Source organism: Aythya ferina (assembly GCF_964211825.1).
Source record: "Aythya ferina genome assembly, chromosome: 6".
Taxonomy (NCBI): domain Eukaryota; kingdom Metazoa; phylum Chordata; class Aves; order Anseriformes; family Anatidae; genus Aythya; species Aythya ferina.
Genome location: NC_140303.1, coordinates 35,090,109 through 35,114,389, shown reverse-complemented (window position 1 = coordinate 35,114,389; position 24,281 = coordinate 35,090,109). Strand labels below are relative to the sequence as shown.

General features: G+C 43.4%; 2 long non-coding RNA genes across 2 annotated transcripts in view; both read left to right on the top strand.

The window, feature by feature from the left end:
* The window catches only part of LOC311438971, a 34,457-nt gene extending 30,456 nt beyond the window's left edge, over positions 1 to 4,001 (top strand). Inside the window, exon 3 of the long non-coding RNA XR_014694478.1 lies at positions 3,607 to 4,001. This is a non-coding gene — a long non-coding RNA (uncharacterized lncRNA). The remainder of the gene's footprint in view (positions 1 to 3,606) is intronic.
* Positions 4,002 to 8,361: 4,360 nt separating this feature from the next.
* Positions 8,362 to 9,154, top strand: LOC311438819. Its single transcript, XR_014694334.1, has 3 exons — positions 8,362 to 8,433; positions 8,676 to 8,810; positions 8,892 to 9,154. It is a non-coding gene; the product is annotated as an uncharacterized lncRNA (long non-coding RNA).
* Positions 9,155 to 24,281: the final 15,127 nt, after the last annotated feature.

Genomic DNA, 24,281 nt, shown 5'->3' with positions numbered 1-24,281 from the left:
TTAAGTTTAAAGTAACTCAGAGACCCACTCTCCAGGGCTAATATTGTACCTCAACATGACCTCAAAGAGGCTATGAGGAAGCAAACCCACCTTGTCAGCTCCTAGAAGGAGAACGTTTTACAGATATTTTATATGTTTCAGTAGTGTTGACTGTTCTGTCACTAAATCTCAGTGGCTTTTTCAGTGGCAAGTGTAGAGTGCTGAGTGAGTGTGCTGGAAATTCATTCATCCCCTGCAGACAGGTGGGGTTAATTCAGACCAGCACAAATCTAATTGGGGGATGGAGGGTGGGTGGTGAATAAACACATGGAAGAAATAGAAATTTAACTGCACAGTTAAACTAGACAGGTAGGACTACGTTTCAGTATAATTTGTTTTCCTATAATTGATTCAGATTTCCTTTTTTTTGCAAGCTAAAAAGAAAAAATACAAAGGACCTGCAAGCTTCAGATCCCACTTGTACTGCATGGAGGTGGTGGCTGCTCTTTAAAAGAGCTCAGGGTTATTTGGTGTCTAATCCTGGAGTGAAAATCAGCTGAAATTTAACCCTAATCACTATTGGTTATTGGCTCAGTTCAGTATACATGAATAAATATAGAAGAGTACGAAAATATTCAAATCTTCTCAAGGAGGAGAACTCTGAGGCAGGGATGGTTTGGTTAAGAAAAAAACTTCTTTCCGGAAAAAAAAAAAAAAAAAAAAGATTAAATGCTCAGATTATACAATGTTCAGATGTGTATATAGAAGCAGAATCTTCCTTGTTCATAGAGGGATAGAAATGTTTCCATCTTTCTGCTTGTAAACAGAAGAGACAATTTCAACCTGAAAAAGCCTGATTTTAGATGAACAAAAAGTCAGCACTACTCTTCCCCAAAAAAAGAATTGGCAAAATATGACAGCAGAATAGAAAAACATTAAAACTAAAATGCCTGTTTGTCTCCTTCAAAATTAGGGTCCTTAGAGAGTTAGAGCTGCTGTACACAGAAAGTAAAAACATTACATATTAATGCTTTAAAAATAAAAATAAAAATGGTGGAGAAAAAGGCTGGTGTGTCTTCTTTGTAATTGAAGCCCTGAAAAGATGGATATTTGATAGTTTATGAGAAGTGGGCACCACCAAAACAACTGTTTTTTTAGTGTTTTTTCCAATCTGCTCACTTTCTAAAAAAAAAAAAAATGTTGAAAATGATTGCTCTGGGACTCATTGCCACCAGTTACTGTGGAAATCAAAGGTAGAAGTGGATTAAAAAACAAATGAGATAAGTTCATGGAGAACAGGTCCATTGGTAACTAAAAAATAAAACAGTCTGGATCCAGCTTCCAACTCAAGAGGTTTCTAAACAAGTGGTTGCTGAGAGGATATCGTGGGGAAACTTGACATGATATCTGACCTGGTTTTATGCTTTGCCTTTACCCATATACCATGGGTCACATTGGAGACAGGTTGATGAGAGGGGGTGTGCTGGGAGAGATGGCTCCTCTTCTTACCTAATAACAACTGACTGGATATCATTTCAGGGATGAACCCGCACTACAAATCAGGTACTTTGATTGCATGGGGTAAATATTTAGTGAGTTTTTCCCAGCCCTACTTTCTCTGGATCTTGGAGAAAAGTGGGGAGGAAAAGAAAAATGAATTTTGTGTTTTACCTTCAAAATGTCCTCCTGGAAGAAGATTGATTCAAGTTGGAAGTTGGAGTACAACTTTCAGGAGTTTGAATTCATGATCCTTGTGGTCCCTTCCAACTTGGTATACTCAGAGATTCTGATTCTAGTCCAGCTCAAAATGGAAACTGGGAAACTAACTTCCCAGTAAAGGGAAAACTAGCTTCCTCTAAATGGCTGTATTTAGAGTTAGGGGAAAAACAAAACAAAACAAAAATGGTCTTCTACAGGGTTTTGTTATCTTTTTTATCTTCATCTTTTTTTTTATTTGTATTCTCATGGACTCACTACTGTGATATCTGAGAAACTACAGCTCTGGCCACTAGATCCACCTGTGGAAATGATGATATACAGTAGTTGCTGGGAATAGCAGGAGACAGGGCTTCAGTGACAGACAGGCTCTTTTAGTCTTCACTTCTTTATTTAAACCCAGCTAAGGAATTTCCTTACCTGTTATATTTGTAGTCAGAGATATCCATTCAACATTCATGAGGTTTACTGGGGAGTGACATGGGACTTGTCCCTGGGGATAGAGATATATTTCGAAACCTTTTGTAACTGGAGGGCCCATTTTTCTGAGGTGATGCAGGTTCTGTGCTTTTTTCAGCACTTGGCCTCTGCCAACTACTATCATTTAGGGAAAAAAACCACACGCACAAACACAAAAAAATGTTTTACTTTGCTCCAGTTGGCCTTAGCCCACCAACCGATTCCAGAGAGAGTCAAAACCAGCTGTCAAGTAGTGATAGATTTTTTTTTTTCCCTTTCCCTGATCATTCCTGGGCTGAAGCTGAACTGATAACCTCAGAGACTGTCTTTTCTGGCTGGCTCCGGACCAAGAATGTCATTTCACAAAGAAGTGCTGAGGTTTCAGAAACAAGGTTTCACTGCAATGTGGAATGAAGCTGGGATGTTTTAAACACTGTCAAGAGGCAGTGAGTGCCCTTCCTGAGTCCTGCCCCTTGCCGAATTCCCCACCTTCCTCCTGGAGAGCAGAACACCAATCTGCAGTTGTGCAAAACACACCTCCGGAGTGGGTTCCTGCTCATGTATAAAGTCTGCATGCCCCAGAATTCATTGGATTGTGGAGTAGAGGGAATAAAATATCTTATTTCTCACATTCCAGTGAAGATACAGCTTTCCTTTGGTAACAGGAGTGAGACACCCCTGGGACAGAGGCACTAGAGGATTGTCCCCAAGGAAGCTACCAGCTGCTTTAGCTGTCTCTGGCCCCTCTAACTCATCCTGCAGTGACTCTGCCACAGACTTCTGCTTCTTCAGCTATGTTTAAAATTTATGTGGTCTTGTTCAGCTGAGGTGGCAGTGCTGTCTAGCAGAAACCATCAGTGAACAGGGTCTTCTTCTGAGACCACCAAGGTAAGTGACCCTGGTTTGCACACAGAAAACAAGTGAAATACAGCCAGAATCTGAGCTTGAACCTCCCCACTTCAAATGAGCACCTACTATCCCTCCTTTCTTGACCACAGCTGACACTGTGTGTGAAAGACACTTATTTTTCCCCTTGAATCAGTACATTTCCACACATGCTTTCTGTTTTCGTAACAGAAAACAACAACAAAACTGTCACAAGATCCCAAACAAAGTCCACTGTCAATCATGGCAAGATGTGTCCACCACTTCCATGGAAATTGCTTTCATGCTGCTAGGAAATACCCTCCCTGATGATTAGTTAGCTACAAAGCCACTTGGGCCCCAGTGCAAAGAACTGGACTGAGATACAACTCAGCCTAAGAACACAACAGCCATTTATAAAGCTAATAACCTTCCAGGGGACATACAGAAAACCCTCAGCTGTACTGTTCCGAGACTTGGATGTCCCTCTCAGTACCTTCTGTTTCTTCTTGTACTCTTTCAGATGGTCCTCAATTTTTTTTTTTTTTTAATTTTATTTATTTATTTTTATTTTTTATTTTTTGGCAGGAGACAAACTTGCAGCAGAGCAATGCAACCTGCTTTTGTGTTAAGTTACCCAAACACACACAGTCTCATCTCTCCCCCCTGGTGCCAAGAGGCACAAGGGAAAAGCAGAACATTGTGGATTACCAGCTTAATCAAACAGACATGCTTGTGCCTGTGCTGAGGGCTTCTCTACTCTCCCATGTATGGTGCAGCTGAAGAGGATCCTGAGGCTGCAAGTAAGCCAGGCGCTGAAGGGCTTCCATATTTATATGGACACATAGCTGAGTGTCTTGCATATGTTCCCTGCTGCTGATCTGTACTCCATTAGTCTGCTTAGCCGATCTGCACAACAATAGCCAGCCTTGCGTGGTATTGCCACATTTCCAGACAAATAAAAATGCAACTAAAACTTTGAAGGTTTGTTTATAGCTTGAATTTTCCCCCAGTGCATTTGTTCTTTCACTTGTGTGCATGAGAATGCGTGTCAAGAGAGAAGGGAATGAATCCTAAAAGAAATCAAACAGTCTGTGGAATGATGTCTGCTGTTTTATCTACAGTAGCTCATCAGCCCCATTGGAGACACCCAGGTCTACATGGCATGGCATATGCGGGGGGGGGGGGGGGGGTTGTGAAAGAGAGGGAGGAAAGATAAAAAAGTGCAATATTGTTCTTCAAGTGGCTCATTTCCTTCCTCTCAGATACCAAACAAAATTTTAATGATGAAACCTGCTAACAGCTGGGGCTAATTTGGAGGTTATTTTTATGGCAAGAGCTACAAGACAATAAAAGGCCAGCCCCAAATGTGGCTCAGTTCAAGCGCTTGTCCCAACAGATCCTCTAAAATAGTCATGATCCGACCTCCTCCATGCCAATTGCGTCACCTCTGCCTGGTAGCCGTGTGTCATGGGGATGTGTGTGACCACACGCTAGGCCTCTCCAAAGGATGCTGAGACCTCTGCAGCTCCTCGCTTAGCAAATTACAAGGAGTGGCCAGGATCTGTAGGGTTCATCTGGGGACTCCCTAGAAGTTATGCCACTGCTTACATCTATATGCTAACAGATTTTGAAAATTTTTCCGCTTTGCTGCTGGCTGGCCCTTTCCATCCAGGGTCTTCCTCCATCTAATGTCCCAAGGTTGCTCAGGGCTCATGAGTGTTCCAGAGCCATCCGTTCCTATATGATGTGAGGCTATTGCTGTGTAATGACACAAAATGAGGTTTTGTTAAGGGCTATTTTTTTAAGGTTTTGTAGGATTACCTTCATGCAGACCTCAGCTTGGGGGGTTGGTAGAGTTGGATGGTTTGGTAAAGCAGATTTTCTAGCCCTTACACTAACTATGCTCAGGTTCCCCTGGAGAACCCGTGGTGGGGCATGGAGCAAACCAGGAGTCCCACCAGCCGTCAAGGGGGTCCCTCACCCCAGGAGCTGGCTTTGGCAGTGGGGAAGGAACGTGACAGACACAAGCTTAGCATTCTGGCGCTGCTTCGAGCTTAAATAACCACCATAGGTCATTAAACTAAAGCCATCAGCTCCGGGGATAGAGGAGGGCACCAGCTGAAGGGCAAAGAAAGCCTCCTTTCACAAGCGAGAACCAGCGCCTCTTGCGACGCTGCCATATAAAATCACACAGCACCTGTTAGATCTTTTCTCGCTTCACTCTCAAGGCGCAGGAACAGCTTGGCTCTATAAAAGACCCGATGTGTTTGTTTTCATTCAGAAGAGCTAATCCAAACCCCTCTCTTCCCAAAGGACAGGGAAGGAGGGGTTGGGGAGGGGGGTATTTTTATTTTTTTCCTTCTGCTGGGGAAACAGGTTGGAGCTGTTAAAATAATTGGCAGCAGTAGATTCCTGCAGATTTCTTTGGCTGCATTTTAAAATGGAGAGGTTTTCTTCTCCCTCCCTCCCCTTGTTTTTTTGTCTTCTGATTTAGCCATAAAATTGCCACTTATGACATTAGCAGTTGCAGAAGGCAGGAGTTTTCCTCATTAGAGCAGCTCTGCTTGCGGGCTCTGGTAATATCATTTGGTGGGAAGAACCTTGCCAAAAGGCTATTAAACCAGCTGAGGACTCACACGGCAGTGTCAAGAGGTTGCTTTCTTGGTTACTTTGGTAACACACAAGCAAAAGCTTCCCTCTCTTTTCAGGACAGGGAAATGGATTTAGTTTTAGATCTACCTCCATGTCCTCTGTCTTATGAAGCAGTTTGCAAGCAATCCGCTGAAGGGAACACAGCATGTGTCTAGCCTGTCTCCAAAGGCTGTGGCTTTTTGTGTACCTCATCTTCTGCCTGCCTCCTCCTGAAGTCCATCAGGGGCTGGCAGCATGCAAGCCTATAGCTTTCCCAGTCCTCAGAGAACACACATCACACAGCCCCAGATGCTGCCCACCTTAGAGAGTGTCACCTCCCCCAGGACCAGACCCTTTCAGCAATGGGCAGGAAACAGAAATTGTCCTTTTACCCCAATTAGAACATCAGCAGGGACCTGATCTTAATAGGATTTTCTTCAGCACTCCTGTTGCTCTTTTTCTTTAATACGAAAGACTTGAAAGGGCACTTCAGCCTCCAGCAAATTAGAAACTGTGTTGCTAGAGGACATAAGAAGCATTTCTACATCACATTTCTCATGTCTCCTGGTAGATGCACCCATCTCTGATGAGACCTTGTTCTGAGTTGATTGAGTCCTTCCTTAAACATCTCCACTCAACCCTAAAAAATAATTCAGAAAAAAAAAAAAAAAGGCAGGAGAAAGTCCTGCCTGACCACACTACCAGCATCCTGAAACTCTTTCTGGTGAGTTTAACATGCCTTGTAAAGCTCAGGGAAAAGGCAAGTCTGGAAGCTGATCACAGAATCACAGAATTTCTAGGTTGGAAGAGACTTCAAGATCATCACTCCTGCATATATGTGCCCTTGTCAATGTTGCTTCATCAGGTGTAGATTTAGACTGTTGGGGCCACAGGAAATTGCTGGCCAAGCCGCTGGCCTTTCTGCTTTGCTTTTTACCTCTGTTGAGTGCAACCTGGCCAGCCAAGTGTTTGTATTTGTAATTGAACAAGTCTTTCTGAGAAATGGACCTGAATCTGACTCTGGGAGCTGAAGAAATCTTGCTTTGGGGACAAACATGAGTGAAAAACCATGTTCCTTAGCCAGCCCCCTTCCTCCATGAGGCAATATGGGGCAAAGCCCAGGAGCTGCAGGTGGCCAGAGCTGCAAAGCTCAGAAAGGCTTCCACTTAGTTCCTTGCTTTGAAATTCTAGGAAATCTCTCATTGGAAAATACAAGGCCTGAGAATGTTCATTTAAAGAGCACCTAGGTACTTGTTTATCACTAGAGATGGCACAATGTGTTCAGTGGCTGTGTTCCCACAAGACTCAAACCTCTCCCTCCCAGGCTAGCTCTAGGCAACATCATATCAGACAGCATAAAAATGACTAAAGCTTTCATGCTGATGCTGCATCCAGCATGACCATTGTAATCCTCTACTTTGTTATAGCCTCTCCAGAGCCACTTGTTACAATTCCATGAGGTCACCCATCCAGTCAATATTCTAAAAACAGGGATGCAAACGTCACAGAAAATGGGTCAGAAAGGCTGGAGAGTCCTGTGCCCTTTTTCTCCAACAGCTCCTCCTACCCTGCCTTGAACTTTCCTCCTCTTTGGCAAGAAATGTCAAAAGTCATTTCCATGGCTTTATGGACAGTTCTATATAAAACAGTGACTCAGGCTGAACTCAGTTACTGGCAGAAATGTATCAGCTGCAAGCCACTTCAAAATAGTGAAATATAATAAAAACAATTAAACAGAAAAATGCAACATTCTGGGAAAAAAAAAAAAAAAAAAAAAAAAAAAAAAAAAAAGAAAAAAAAGAAAAAAAAACACTTTTGGATGTAAAGTCTTCCAGACATGTCAGCAGTTTCTGCCATTTAATTTTAGAGATGGGCCAAAAGATTGTTCTCCCTCAGAGCCCAAAGAATGATTGGAGGAGGGGATTCTGTCTATTTCACAGTAAAATCTGGTAGAAAAAAAAAGGGGGAGAGAGAAGGTGCAGGTGAAGGTGCAATCTACTCAATAGCTCAGCACCAAATTCACATTTGCAAGCAGTAAGGTCTATAAAGGTTTCTGTTCTGAATGCCTGGAGGACATATTTCTGATCATTATAAAAAAAAAAAAAAAAAAATTACTTGTTCTTGGTCACTCTAAGTTACAAGTCTCAGGAAAAAAAAAATAAAAAAAGAAAAAAGAAAACTGCTAGTGATTTTAGATGTTTTTTTCTCCTCCCAGAAATTAAAACCAGTGCCTGGACTGGTGCCTTTGAATTTATTTATCTTTTTAAAATTAAAACAACCACTTAAAAAAAAAAAAAAAAAAAAGGCAACAGCTACTGGCTTTTACTTTAGCTAAAAGTTTCTGGCAAGTGTAATGCCAGGATTTTTTATTTATTTATTTATTTATTTTTTAGTATGGGAACTTAGGGGCAAGTTGGTGTGAGAAACTTTCCCAAAGAATCTGTGTAAACCACACCAAAACCCCACAAACTCAACCAGTCTGGAGAGGTCCGGGAGTGAGAGGAAGGCGCATACACAGACAGGCAGGGGACATCAGTGGTTTTCAGCTAGCTGCCAGCAGCACCGACTGACAGCTTCTCCATCCCCTCAGGAGACAGGGGCTGGATTTGGGGGCACTGGAGCCAGCACAACACCTGGTCCCGGCAGCCTTTGGCTTCTTCCCGGAGGAATTTAAGGGAGCCCGAGGAACTGAAGCACTCTTCTGTTGCGGGCAGCCCGGGCACCTGCCTCCTGCAGGCCGATGGGGAAATCCCAGCCAGCGCGTCTTAATGTTTCAGGCAGGTGTCCAAACCTTCAGGCCAGAGGGCAAGTGAATCCTTGAAACTTTAGTTTCAGGAGAAATCCCCATGGAGTGTAAGACTAGAATATCTCTGCAACCACCTGTGAAGAGGTCTCCAGAGGGAAGAGGACAAACCGGGACAAGTAGCTTCAATGATGTGAATTAGCAAGGAGTGGTGGTATTGTTGGAGAGCACAGTTTTGCCATTATTTTATTATTATTATTTTTTTTTTTTAAATAGGCAGTTCTCATAGGAGGTCTACTTGCTTCATGCCTTTGGACAATGCACTGCCCTCTGCTCTGAACTCCTCTACCCTAGTCATGGGAACAGGGGCATTTTGTGCCAGCACTTGGTGCGTCATTGAAGAGCCTTCCTTCAGGCTTGTGCAGGCCATTGAGTGCCTCCACCTGCCCCTGCAAAGAGTTTTGAAGCTTAAATGCCCTCAATGTTATTCTTGTAGGTACCATCACTTGCCTTTTCACCCCTACTCCAGGCTGGAGAGATGAACACAGTCCTACCTGCTCGTGCTAGTGCAAGCCCCAGTTCACCACCTTTCTCTCAGAGGTTGTGGTACCTCTACCCAAAGCCAAACCTCACCACTGGCTGCCATTTCTCTCTCCTCCCCCTCTTCCTCGTTGGGCTTGTTTCCTGTTCTCAGACATTTGCGGCAAATGCATGTCTCTTGCTTTGTCCTGTAAACTCTGTGTGACCATGGGAACGGTTGCTGACCCAGCTGGCAGCCTGTGTGCTCTTCTCATTAAATTTTGGCTCTCGCCTCAGCTGGATCTTTAGGCAACATCCAGGTGAGCACAGCTGGGAAAGCACTTTCATACATCTTGAGGATGCATACGGCATGGCTTCCCAGCCAGCCTTTCACTGGGGGAAGCTTTGCCCCTTGTCTCTGCTAAAACACCATCCCTCTCCCCACTCTACTGCACCACCTCAGATCAGTCCTTTTTCTAAAACTGCCCCCCCCCCCAAAAAAAAAATAAACTTTTTTGGGGGATGCACACTTAGAGCTAAACCAGAGGAGGTCTGCAAAACGGTTAGTGCAGGAAAAGCCTGTGCTGAATTAGAGAAGGCCAGAATTTACAGTCAACAGCATTTTGTGGAGCCTGTGCTTCCTATGGAACCTGTCAGTGCACCTGAAATATTTTTGCCAGCCAGAACTAGTGGTTCCTGACTTTGCATGGAAACTCTCAAAGAACCGTCACATTCCTCAAAAGGCCACATCTGTTTCTTAGCCCAGCCAGGTGATTTAGTGCCCCACAGATGTCTCCCAGCATCAGCTGGAAGCAGGCAAACAGCTCCACCTGTGGTCAGCACCCAGCTCTTGTGCTTGGCACTCACAGGGGGACAGGAGGAGGGACTATGGTTGCTGGTGTGATGCTGGCCTCACCTGTGCATCCCCCAGCCCAACTACGATGGCACAACACCCACACTGTCTCAGCAGAAGGAGGATGGGAAGAGAGGCAAGAAGGCTCACAAGCTGGCCCCATGCCATAGTTATACCCAAGGTTGGACAGAGGTGTGGGGCAGCCCTCAGCTCTTCCTGTGAGTGGGAAGCAAGCCACACAGCCCAGCTGAGGGGAGCAGTACCAGGTCACTTTGGCACTCAGCACCATGCTCCTGAGGAACCATGGTCAGCTTGTGATTTTTTTTTCAGGAACCTCTGTCATCCAGACCCCTGAAGTACCTGGTGGAAGTGGCTGGTGGTGTCAGGAGGGGGGAACACTTGGGAACCATTGTTTTCTGGCAAAAACAATGGAGAGGAGAAGAGCTGGGTTATCTGCCTGGTCGTCCTAGCCTACTTGGTGTGTCCAATACAGAGCTGCAGTGAATAAACAGGGTAGAAGATGGCACCAAGGCAATGGCTTTGACCAAGGATATGTATACCTTTTGCTGCTTTCAACGAGTGCTGGCATCAGACCAGAGGAGGGATATGAAACACAATAGGGGCTGGGAGATCCATTTATTTATTCATTTATTTTTATTACTGTATGAGAGTTGTTGTAGAATAAACTCTCACAGCTGTCCCTGGGGAAGACTGAGTGGAGGACTGCAAAGCAAGCGGCTGTGTGCACATGCACGCGCGGGCATGAACAGAGCAAATTGCAAAGTGTCGATTGCATTTTGAAGAGCATGGTTTTAGGCCATTCTGGGGATTTCCCTGCTCCAAGAGATAATTTAATTTCCCTCCACAGGGTGGGAAAATTCAGCAGGGGGTTGCTCAGGATACTGAACCAAGCAGCTATGGTGTGGAAGCAGGGTCTCCCACCTGTAGCAGATGAGTTGGGTGCAGCCATGCCAAGATATTTAGGCACACTAAGTGTACTTTGGTTCCCGTCTTCCGTGGGTTTCACCTTTGTGGATCTCATCTAGACAGAGCGGGAGTCAAGTCTGTATGCTTTATGTGCAGCAACAGCCCCCAAATCTCCAGCTAAGGAAGGAGAGGGTGGGAGAAGGTCATCTTCACGGGTTAAGCTGGAAGCACAAGAGCTTTCACTAACAGGGCAGATGGTAAGGCCAAGCTTGCCAGAATTCTATTGATTTCTAACAGAAGAGAAAACATGCTTTTCAAATCAGAAATCTTCCAGATTTGCAGTGGGAGGGGGGGGGGGGAGAGGAAATACAGGGGGGAGGGAAAAAGGGTGTCCTAACTCCATGAAAAATAATAGGGAAGGGAAGGACTTCAGAACATGAAGAATCCCTGGCACCAGTTCTTGCAGTCCAGTCTGTTGAGTGAGTTCTGAAAAGAAGTTTACTTTGTTTGCAGAGTGAGGAGATAATTGGAGAGGCTTTGAAGAGAAGGGTCTGTCCTGGTTTGTGCACTTTAGTGCACTGGCCTAGGATTGGAAGATCTCTATACTGTTCTCTGTCACTAGTGACCTTAAGTAAGGAATTTAAATCACCTATGCCACAACCTTTGTTGATACAATAAGTGATAACTGGATGACAAAAGCATTTTGGTTTATTAGCCAAGCTTAAACATCAACATTAAAAACAGGTAGACTTTTACTTCATCTAAAATATTTCCATTAAAGCAACAACAACAAAAAGCAGTTTGTTTTATTTGGAGGTCAAATATAAATATTTAATGCAATCCAGTATAAGAGTTTTTGTTTAATTTTCAAGGTCTACAAAGGGGTGGGGAGAAAAGTGTTATCTTTATTTAAGAAAAGTTAATTTTAGGTAAATATAAAAATAAAAATAGGAAAAGCAGAAAATAAAAGCAGAAATGATTTTGAGATGTGAGGTGGGTTTTTTTTGTTTGTTTGTTTTGTTTTGTTTTTTAACCTACAAAATTCCACATTGGCAACATGTAAAAATGGAACAAGAGGAAATTAATAAAGAATTATATATACTGATAATAATTTATCACTGCAAAACCAACAGCACCTCCTAACTTTGCAGGAGTTTGGGGGAGGTAAATGCAGGCAGACCTATGAAATCCTCTGAAACTATGTGACAAGACGCCAGATAAGTGTCTCAGAAAGACAGGATTTGATTGTCAGGGGTCTGTTCTCACGGAAAATAAAAGGCTTCAGTTTCTGTACAATTATGTACAGACAAGACATGTGTTTTCACTGCATGGCACCAAGCCTGGAGTATATTTTTTGCTCCTGATTTACAAGGAAAACTTGGCATGAGGGTGACCCACACAGCAAGAAACGGGCAGATTTAAGACAGATGCATGGAATATCCTTTCAAATTCATAAACCTTTAGTGTCATGCTCAGTTGTTTTCACGTTGATCCATCTACATAATAGCCTCCACAGGAAGGTTCTGAGCTCAGACTGGGTTTTTTAGGTGTTACCACCTTGGATTTATAAAGGGAAAACTGTCTGTCTTTGTGCCCTTTCACCTACACCTGGGATTTTGCACTAGCAGGGTTTTTGGACTACCATGGTCTGCAAGAAAAGGTGAGGTTAGGCTGGGAATGGAGAGGATTCCCTGCTTCTGCCTGTGATTACAGCAGCTGTTGAGGTTTGTGCTTTGGATACTTTTTCATATGCACTGCCTCCACTTCCTTCCTTCCAAGGCTTCAGGAGCAGGAAAGTGGGAGATGCTCTTGCTTCTCAGTCCTATTTGGGACAGTGGGAATTCAGAGAAGTGGGGATTAATTATGTTTATCAGCAGTACCTGCATGCCTGTGCAGCCCCGACAGTGATTCAGAGCAGCTGCCAGGCTGGTAGGTTGTCAGAAATGAGGTTTTAAACTTCACTACACTGGTCTTCCCACTTCTGCCTTCAATGCTGACTCCTTCTGGACATTTTCCAGCTGAGTTAGCCACATCACAATCAGTCCATGACCAGCAGCACCTCAAGGCCCTGACAGCTCTTCTCCCTTGCAGACTGGTTCTTCGAGACACGCTGCAGTATGTTTGCACCACCAGCCTTCACGTCTGTAGACCTCCACTGGCAAGCAGCCCATTCACCATCTTTCATGAGTGGTAACATAACCAACACAGAGAATTAATGTTGCTCATTTAAAGAGGAGGTTGGCAGTTAGTACCAGGAACAGCTGTGCCCTTTTCAAGATTTAATCAAGGTCTACAAACAAGCCAGAAGAAGAGACAACAGCCTTTGAGTAACAAGCTGACTAGGCTCTGACATTTTCCTTCTGTATTCCCAAGGAAGACCCTTCCCTCAGGAAAGCAGACAGGCAGAGCTACTCAGAGCTGGAGATTTTACGTGAAACCATAAAGTGAAAAAGCCACTGTTTTCAAGCAGGTCTCCAGGTGGTCTTTGCTTCTGAATGCCACACAAAGCTATGTCACAGAGACATGTGTCCTTAAAGAGGTAAAAACATCAAGTCTGTCTCACTGAGGACAAAAAAAAATTCCAATTTATTTTTTGTCCCAAAACATTTCTAATAGTAGAAAGTCTCCATCCTGGCATTTGAAGGTTGGAAGGACAGCCTGACAAGTTTGCTTGTGTGCATTGAGGGTGACCATGGGTATGAAGTATCACATACATAAGCACATATCTATGTATGTATATATATATATACACATATATACATACATATATATATTGCAACTGTGATGGGATGAAAATTCAGGCCCTCAATATTTATAACTTTGGCTCATATCCCAAGCCAAGCAGCCCTATTGCAGAAGCTCTATTTGTGGCAATGGGATCTACACACTCCATTTTAGTTCTAATCCTAGGCGAGCTGGCAGACATAAGGTTTTATGGGAAGCAGAACAACTAATCCATGCTGAAGTGCAATGCAGAAAGTTTCCTAAGTATAGCGTCCCCTCAAAAATATGAGGGCTCAAATTAACCCCCTAAATCCTCTTTATCAAAGTCAGCCAAGCTTGGGGATGGTAAATTGATTACGTGGCAAACCCCAGCAACCCAGGCTCTTAAAACAGTTGGAGCACATGTTGGAGAGGGCTCTGAGGGAAGTGTAGAAAAAGGACAGAGCTAGCAAAACTACTGACACAGAAATCTCCCAGAGTTCAAACTTTCAGTGTAGTTCTGCTGAATCCACAACATTCACATCAGAATTTGGGAAGACTGGGGTCTTGTGGGGAGACTCTGATTCTTTTGGATGAACAGAAAGGTGCGTCCCTGGCTGAAGCAGACCCTTGGGTTTTTCCTGAATGTGAATTATTATGGCCCTGAACTGTAGTTTGCTACCCCTTGGCATTATTGCCTAATGCAGTGTGTACTCTTTGGCCCATGATATTCCCAGCCCCACTCTCCCATCTGAAACCATGGCTGTGTCTAGCTCCTGGGCTGCATTAAACAATCAAACAGGGGTTTCATTTTGCTTTGTGAGTATTGGCAGAGAGCCAAGTTTAGAGTGGAGGTCTGGTTACAAACTTTCTTACAACACAGAAGTGTGGCCAGATCCAGGCTTTATGTTTGGACACATCTCTCCCAGTCAAGGAGAAATTTCCAGTTGTTTGGATGCTGAGTCAGCAGAAATGTTGGGAATTAGCAACGTTTTTTTGTTTTTCTTCCCCTTTGAACTTTGAAACAGGCTCAAATCTTTTTGCAGCTTTGGCCAGTGGCTTACATGGCCTCCCAGCTGAGATTTCTAACAGGAGATTGCCAACTGTACTGAGAGTTTTCTGTGACCCTGACAATTGGCCCAGAAAGAAGGGCACTGAGACCCATCATGCTCATTTCATATGAGATCCTGGAGGGACTTACAACCAAAGGTTCGTCTTACCAAAGTGCAACTCAGAGATGCAAAGCAGCAAAGGAGGGAGAGGAACTCAATAAAAACATCTTATGTATAGAAACTCTTGGACAATATTTCTCTGCTGAACAATTAGTAGTATGTTGGATTTTTTTTTTTTTTTTTTTTTTTTCCTTTAGTGAGTAATTTTGGGAGAAAGGCTATTATCTAGAGGAAAAATGTCTAATAGTGCAAAAAACAGATTTTGGCACACGAGTTCAGCCTCATGAACCCCAAAGTAGGAACAGGTTCCCTAGCTTCTCCTTTCTTAATGGCCACAGAGTACAGAAGGACTACTGATGGCTACCACAGGAACTTCTGCTTCTATAGCCCCGATTCAAACATGATCCTGAGAATAGTCATTCTGACAAATATGCCTACATGCCTAGTACCTTTTCTAACTTGGAGACCCAGAGTAGTTCCAAACTCACCTAAATCAGGCTGTCATCATTTAAAAGCTAGGAAAAAGATGCATTAGGGAAAAATGCTTCAAGGAAATTAAGAGTCTGTTTAGTGGGCTACAAACAACAACAACAACAATGAAACAAAACAAATCCAGAAAAAGCCAGCCCAAACTAGCAAAATATAGTACATAGGGAAGAACCTTCTTAATCCACTTTATCAGTGATCCAAGACAAAAGCCCACAACAACTTGCCTCTGAGATCTGAGAACCTAAATGTGTAGGAGCACTGGTTGTAATTTCCTCCAAACTTAAATAAGCATATTAAAAAAAAAAAAAAAAAAAAAAAAAAAAAAAAAAAAAAGTAAAATCTTGTATCCCTTTTACATTCTTTTACCCTTATTGCTGCTTTCCTTTCTTTTTTCACATGTGGGATTTTTCAAGAGAAAGCATTCTGGGAACAGAGGAGTAGTTGGGGCAAAATACATCATGAAGAATTTCCCAAGTCTCTGGTGGGGTGGAAGTTTTGTGAACTGAAGCCCAAACAGTTTTCATGCACCCTCAGAAACCTATAAATGTTTTCAAAGAATATTTACTAGCAACCTTTTCACTAAGATTTGCCAAACTCATTTGAAAAGGGGACCAAATTCCAAATTTTCTGTCAGAGGAGCAATTCCTAGCAAGGAAGCCACAAGCCCCTTTGAGCTGCCATGAAAAAAAGAAAAAGGAGGAGGAGGGTGAAAACGCATCTGTAAACCATAGTCTGCAATTTTGGCTTTGGAGCTCAAGATAATAAGACCACTGACTGACAAATTCCAAGAGTATTTTCCTATTTATATTAGCTTGTATTTATTTGTTCAATATGTGAGGATGTGATTCTTTGCATTAATCATTAACTTGGTAGAGCTTTTCCTGCTTCCTTGCCAAGATTGAAAAAAAAAACAACAACAAAAAACACACACCTCCAAAGTTTCCATGTCGATATAAGTAGCATTGCATGGAATAAGCCCCCCCTGTAGGAAAGGGCAGGACAAGTTGTCAAGACTGTTCTGTAGTCTACAGTTTTACTGGGTTTTATTTATATCATTGTTGCTGGGAGATTTGTGAAAAGTCATGCAAATAGTCTTCTCAGTGAAAGAAATATGCCATTTGAGTTGGATTTCAGAGAAGGCCTGGAGAAATCTCACTCAGCCTTGTCAGCCCTGTGCTAAGTCCTCTGTGTGGAAAAATTCAGGTTATCCCTTTGGTTTGAAGGTTAAGTTGTTTGAGACCCAACCTGGACCACAGCAACAGCTATGATTACGACACACTGTGTAACTCACCTGTCTTCTACACCTATAGCAGTTTCTCTGGAGATGTCCACTAGCCTAATAAGATGCCTAATACCATACCAGCAGGCTCCTAAGGCCCTGAGGATACTGGGACATGTTCCAGTGTATTGGGACACAAATCACATTTAGACCTCAAAGTGTTATATCTGTATGGAAGAATAGGCAAGAGGTGTCATAGAATTGGTTTTCATTTCATGAAGAGTTAGGCCTTTCTGTGTTTAGTGCTGGAATTAATAAGTATGTCCACCCACTGCAAACACAAACAATTGCTTCCAATGGTTCCCAGCACCAGTAGGAAAAAGTGAGCAATTGGATAAATGCCTTCCAAGAAACTGTAAAGAGGAGGGAAGAGAAAAGTGAAGGTCCTACAGTTGAATCAGTTTTTATGTTGCCTCAATAACAGTAGAGTCTTCAAAGAAAAGAGATTCTGCCTTCCACCTAGAAAAAATCACAGTCCAGGAACAGAATCATATTTGGATTAAATTGTCAAAAACAGTATGTGAGATAGTAGCTAAGGGTCAATCAAAAGATGGGGTTCATCTGGGTTGCTTAAGCAGAGATGATTCCTCTCCTGAACAACACATGAGGCAACTGCAGAGAGAGAGAAAGGAAGACCTATGAACTATCGGTGTGACTCAGTCTGCTGAATGGAACAGCTTTTGAAAATGGTTCTTGGGGTTCTTACCAATTCTGTTAACACTGCTAAAAGTTACATCTCCAGTCTTCCTAAGCACTGCACCAGCTTCCTCCCCTCCATTCCTATTTATTTTGTGACTTCAAACAGAAGGCCTATAAGAATTCATCAACTTTCAGGGCCAGAAGGAGGGAAGGTAATGTTTTCCATGTATCTTTTGTGTTGCTGGGTAGGGATGGCTTAACAACTGATGATTTCTTGTATGCTTGTGGAGCAGGTGAAACAACAGTACTCTCTACACAATGAAGTCTTCCCTTCCTAGCAAAGAGAGACACGTGTCCTGGCAAGCATTGCTCAGGCAGTTAACCCACCAGCTTAAAATTCATCCTGCACTTTGAAGTGAGTCATCCAAGTGGGGAATGGAAATCTCCAAGGTACACAGGCCTTCTCCCTGCCCGTGTGGGATAGCTCACCGCAACATGTTCTTCAGAAACAGGGCCAGTCCAGGGCTGTGTGACTCAAACAATCAGGTTTCCATCACCTCCCCTGGGAGACCAATCCAATCTTAGGAAAGTTTTCCTCAAGCTAATTTTTCCTTTGCTCAGCCTCAACCCACTGCTCTTAATTCTCTACATCTTGCGTTAACCCCCCTCCACCCTGGACCTCCCTGAATGACTGATCTTTCTTCTTGGATGATCTTCAGATATTTGCACATCATTATTTTTCTCTCCTGCTAAGTGGTCTTTTAGCCCATAGTAATGCTTTTGTGTCATAATGTTTTGGGTCCTGTGTTTATCTAGAGTCATTTTCTCATCTTCATTTTAAGAAAAAAAATGTCAAAAAACGTAAATGGAAAGCAAAATCTACCAGATTTACTCACAAGTCAGGATGCCATCTGCCAAAGTGTCTTCCAGAGTGCTTTTATTTATGGCTGACTTTCAAAACTTTGCAAATGAAGCAGCATAATGGAAATGTTGGCACCACCTTATCTTTTTCTACACTAATGTAGAGCCATATGAACACACTAGGGATTCATGGGTGTAATACTTTGACCCTATGGAAGCCCAGCTGGGAATAAACAAACACCCTTTTGTCCTTTTTTTTTAAAAAAAAACACTTCATTGGGTTCATTACTAATCATCCTCACGATTACCTTACATATCTAGAATGTCAATCAACCATCCCAAAAGATTCTTATGTCCTAGACACAATCCATCTGTGTTATTATTTTTTTTTTAATATGTATGTGTATGTGTGTGTGTGTGTTTGCTCATTTGTTTGCTTGTTTTAATAGGAGCAGCAAATGCTATATCAGAGGACTCCCACATTAGCATTAGCATCCCCATTAGCAAATGTCAGCTCTTTGAACAGGAAGGTACATTAACAAGAAGGTGTTAAAGATCATGACAGGGCCAATAAAGGAATCTCCAAGGAAATATTTTGGAACGGGTTAGACATGTATGTTTAGACAGGGGAATCACCTTCTGAAAGTGACTTCTCTCCACTCCTTGTAAACAAGTTTGGAAAACTTGTTTAGCCTGCAGTATCTTCCTTGCAGACATCTAAAATTAGGGTAGGAGGAAAGACTGAAGTATGAGAGTTATACTTTAATTGTACTCCACAAAATGGGAAATGAACAGCAATGCTTACTAGGAGGAGAAATATCTTACAAACTTTACTTCAGACATTGAGGCCACAGAAGTAGTTGCATTAGATTGACAGCGTTACATTTCATTTCCTCTTTCTCTCTATGGTGCTTTTAACTTAAGTCATTCATACCCAAAAGGTATGATGCCACGTATAGAAGCACTACATTCCTTCCTCTGGAATGGGTCATGATGGTTATTTCACAACAAACACTCAGGCTATGCAGAAGCTCTGAAGCACAGTGCTGCAAGTAAAGGTATATGATTTTCAGTCTGGTTCAGTGGATTACCCCTAAGAGGGACATGAGTGATGAGTACAATGACATAGTTCATGTCTGCCATAAAACAACACAAAACAAAACAAAACCAGAAACAAAAACAAAAATTTCTCATGCGACATTTCTAACGAAGTCAATGCCTTCATTGGAAAACCCATAAAAGAATCCACAAACTGAAAGGCACTTCACTACTGTAGGAGGGGTGATGAGGTGTCAGTGAAATGGAAACTGGGCAGGATCTAAAAATTAATGATGCTGACAATTTAGAACTTCAGTTTTCAGGAAGTTTGTTTTTCTCCATTTCTCCCCATTGGCTGCAGTGGCCATACCCTTAGCATAAGGCTCCAGACCTCAACTGCTTAGACATTATCGCTTGCTGACGCTTTTTCCTGCAGCATATTGCATTCTTTCTAAACATCTGTTTGCACAGAAAGATGTGTTTAAAAGACTGTGGTTATTCATTTACTCTCATTTTGACATGGCACTGCTGAATGATTATATTAGCAATGCTGATGAGTTTTCTTTACAAAGGGAAGCCCTGTGGAACCACATGAAACAGGCATTGCTGCAATTTGCTGGAAGGAAAGGGAAAAATTCAGACCCCAAAAAAGCCTCAGCTCACAGCATGTCTCCACCCAGCAACAGAAAGGCAGGCCAGAGATCTCTGAGCAAGTCCTAATTAAGGCAGTAAGTTCACAGAGCAACAGGCAGTATCAAGGGGTCAGACTTCCTGGTCTGAGAACGGCATGGCTGAATCAATGCATCCAAAGGTGTAAAGCCCTGTTTTTTCTTTAGAATGGAAGTGCCTTGGGCACAGCACTGTATGATTGCAGATGGGTTCCTTCTGCACTCACACCAGATAGAGGGAGAGGCTGTGACTCATGCAGTAACCTGGAATCCAAGAAGCCTGTGTTCAGCTCCAGGTCTGGTAACCTATTTGCTATATGCAAAAATATCAGCTGTATGAAAATAAATAAATGAATAAAAATGTATTCAGCACGTCAGTCTTTTCTCCTGCACAAAGAAGGTGACTTAAAGCAAACTGCTGAAGATCTTATACTGTGAGGATCTTCCAGCCACAAGTAATGCAAATGGCTTGTTTCGCTGCATAATTGGCTATTATTTGGGGTCTGCAAATTTTCTGTGGCATCTCTAAGAAACAGGCTTTCAGAGCATTCCTCTTATCCTCTTCTCTCTTCTCTTCTCTTCTCTTCTCTTCTCTTCTCTTCTCTTCTCTTCTCTTCTCTTCTCTTCTCTTCTCTTCTCTTCTCTTCTCTTCTCTTCTCTTCTCTTCTCTTCTCTTCTCTTCTCTTCAGAAAAGCTTTGTTTCTGCTGCTTTCATTGTGAATTCATTGCTCATGAGAGGGACTAAGCTGATAGCTCCAACAGCTTTGTTTCATTTTCGGAAGAGCAACTGCAGAGGCGGGCATTGGCTGATCCCCCAGGGCTGGGCTCCAGTGCTCCTGCAGAGAGTCAGCAGGTGCCCATCCTCACCACAAACTCAGCTCTCCTTCTGAGCTGGCAGGCTGGGCTGTGACAGTCATGTCAGTGCTACGTGCCATGGCACAAACAGGATCATATTCCCTGCAGTTGACACCGGCAGGTTTATAGGGAAGGACTGCTTTATATTTGCTGAACACTACTTCAAATCCAGTTCCTGGAGGTCAGGTGGCCATCCAGGGCCAAAATCTGAGTCCCCATGAAGCCAAGACTACCTTGAAAACTTGTCCCCAGTTCAGCGATAAGTCTCCAAATTCTTTTCTGTTCTGTCCTTCAAAGGCTTGGGGGGGTGAGGGGGGGTGAGTGGAGGAGAAGTAAATCTGTTCATTGGGAGCATTTCAGGCTAAAAAACATGACTTGCTTGGGGCTGGAAGACAGATTAGATATCTGCTGGCTTTCAGAGGAGTGAACTGCTTCCTCCCATGGCACCCCACTGACAATCTCAGTAGAGATGAATGGTGCAGACAGATGTGCCCTCTGCCAGCTGCTGCGCTGATGGGAGAAATCACTTCCCTTCATACTTGTCACACCTTTCCTGCCAACACAAGATCTCCCATTGCATGTTTCCTTACCCATTTCAGCCACAACAAGCTGGATTAGTTAATTACTGGAATTAGAATGTTTCTGCAAACTTCGGCTAATACGATTGGAAGCGAGTTGGGGAACTTTCACACAAGCAGCTCTACTGTTGGATGGCTCTGACAGAGACCATGTGTACATGCTTGGACACCTTTTCTTCTCCAAGGTGTTCATGTTCAAATAATACAATGGGTATTGTTCCCTGGGAAGTGCATCAGGAAAGAGTTCTCTATTGCTGATTGCTTTGTTTCTTTTCCAATGGCTAAAATCAGAAGGCTTCAGTGGACTGCAGTTCTTGCTCTTCCCCCTCTTGGATATTGCCTGAATAGAAAGGTTCCCCGTGGAATAAAAATAATAATAATAATAAAGGTTGCACTAATTTGACCACCTTTAGAAGGTGGCTTCCTGGAATTTTCAATATCTGTTATTTTTTGTTTTATAAAAACAGAAGATCCTCCAGGAGCAAGGGCCATCAAAGGTTGCAGAGCTGCACAGTCTGTGTGTTGAGCTGCTTGCTTGCTTGTGGAATGTTCCACTTACAGAAGAAGCACTGAGCAGGAGGGATCCTCTACACACACAAAGGTGCCACATGCAGCCCCATGCTTCATGCAGCTGCGACAGCAGGGAAACGAATGAACCGGTGGATAGTGCTCATGGCAAAATATAAAACACCAGTCTGTATTTGACACTATAGTGTATTCTTGCCTTTATTTTGCCCATCAGGCAACATGTGACTGGGACACTGGTTACACAGAGTCCCAGCCCGGGAGAGAAACCATGTAACCGAGGGTGTGCTGGCCAGCAGGACCCTGGCTCATGGGATCTATTAAAAGCAATTTCCTCCCCCCTGTCATAGCACCCCAGTTCTTTCTCTGTCATGTGCCTTGAAAAAATGTTGTTGCATGTGTCAAAGTGGAGCAATTATTCTACACATATATTCATCTACAAGGACAGCTTGAGTCACTTGAGGCTTCCCCAAGGCACTGGGGTAGCAGCTAATATCTCACAGAAGAACTCCAGCTTGTAAACAGAGAGCCAGGCAAGTCAATATACTCACGCCTCTTGGATACATGTCAGGAGCTCACTGCTTTGTGAGGCTTGGCTAAGGCTCCCAAGTTCTCTCCCAGGGAATTCATCAGAAGAGATAGGATCGCTCTTCTTTGTGTGTGCAAGTTTATGTTTTGCTTTGGACCCAGCATCCATACTGATATCATATTTGATTTTTCACAAATCCACTCCCCCTAGGTGAATGGATGAACCAGAGGGAAGCTAATCACAGCATTTACCTCCCTTTTCTCCTCAGCTGTCAATCACCTCTCTGCTTTTGTGACCCAGAGTTCAGTTCTCTCAAGGTTTATTTTTATTATAATTTTTGTGTTAATTAAATTTGGATTCCAAGCTTAACAAAAGCAAAAATGGTATTGCTGAGGCTGGGAATCAGGAGTTATATCGCTGTTATCTGAGTCCAGCCAGGGGGCAAGTGATACCAACATTGCCAGAGGCTTCAACAGGACAAATAAAAAGGGAGAGAGATGAAGAAAGAGAAAGACAAATGGAGAGGGAAAGAAAATGCAAGATCACTATCAACTTGCAGTTTTCATGGCTTGTATGTTACTTTTTGGGGTGGAGGAGGGGATCTCTGTGTGCTCTGGCACTTCGCAAGTTTTTCTTAAATAAACTTATGTTTCCCCACATCTGTGTGTATCTTACCATCTACATGCCAGCATAACAGGAGAAAAGCCATATGTTCATATCATTGGTCTACTGGCTCTTTACATGCCCATGAATGTAATATTGGGTGTAAGAGGCACAGAAAATAAGTGGGATACCAAAAACTACTCTCTTTGGGTACACTGTGGAAGCAGTTAGAAGTGCTCAGATGGTTTGGACCCCCTGTGACATGTGTTCTGCACACACAGCATAAAGGTTGACTCCAGAGAGCCACCCTGCAAACGTGCCTACCCACCTCACCCTTTTTTTTTTTTTTTTTTTTTTAAGCTTGTCATGACAGATTTACAAGTAGTCTGCCACTGTGTTAGGTGCTGCACAACCTGGAGTAAAAGGGCAACTTTTGTGCAAGAATTACAATGCAGATTAAAGATTTTTTTTTTTTTTTTTTTTTTTTTGAGGGGGAAATGGGGAGATGGAAGGGTATAGGAGCCTTTAAATCATCAAAAAGTTGGTGGTTGAACAAAAGCTCCTAGCTGTAGGTTCTAGCTTCTTACAGCACAACCTTCTCTCTGAGCATGTAAAACATACACGTCTTCCTACACCCATGTGTAGGTCAGAGCAAGGCCAGGAACTCTCCTCCAGACCTCTCTCTGCTACATGGAAGGTGTCTGGCCCCTGGTCTCTACCAGCCAAGAGGATCGTGTGAGCACTCCCTGACCTGCTCCAGCACAGTTAGCCAGCACTGCTCGAGCAGCTGATCCAGGTGGTATGAGCTAATCCAGATGACTTTTGCCTGAAGCAGAGCTGACTGCCAGTAGAGCTGCAGGAGAGGTAATCTTTGGCTGGAGGGCTTCGCCAAGCATCTGCGAGCTGTAATGGCTTCAACTGACACAGCCATTTGCCGGCTGAACATCTGCTGGCAGCTATTTATAAAGGATAATTGGTGCATCGGCATGGTCATGTGCCTGATTGTGCATGAGACAGGGCTCTACTTGTGACATCGCTGACTGAAACTGGGGTTGCCTTTCCCCTTCTTTCCTGTCCTGTCCTGCCCCCAGCCTTCACATTCAACTTCTTCATGAGAAACCCACTGGCTGTGTGCATGGAGTGGAGAGGGGAACAGAAGGAGAGGACTGCAAAGAGGCATTTCTCACCCTGTTCCTTCTTTCTCTCTGCAGTTTGTGTGCATGCACATGGTCTCGTGTGCTACCCGCTGGGGTGAGGCCACGGGGAGGGAGCGCCTCAGATGGAGCTGATCGTTGGAGCATGAGTCCACGGGAAGCTTTGTGTTCAGGTGCAGGCTGCTCCTCTTAGGTAATTGCCCAAGCCCCAGCCAAGACCCTATCTGCAGGGAGCTGTACTTCCAGTCCATAACACCTTGGCATTATTCTGCTCTCATGAGTCAAACTATTGAGCAAGTCAAAAGTGCAGAAACATGGAACGAATTATCTTTATAGATCAGCTTGTTCAATACCTCCAGCTTCCCTGACTCTTCTCCTTGCGGGATGTTTCCCTTTCAAAATGATGGAGATTATTAGGCCTGTGGGCAAGCCATGATAGTTCTCTTTAGAGAGTGCTAGGAGTGATGAATGACTTTTATATGTGTCTTCCCCCC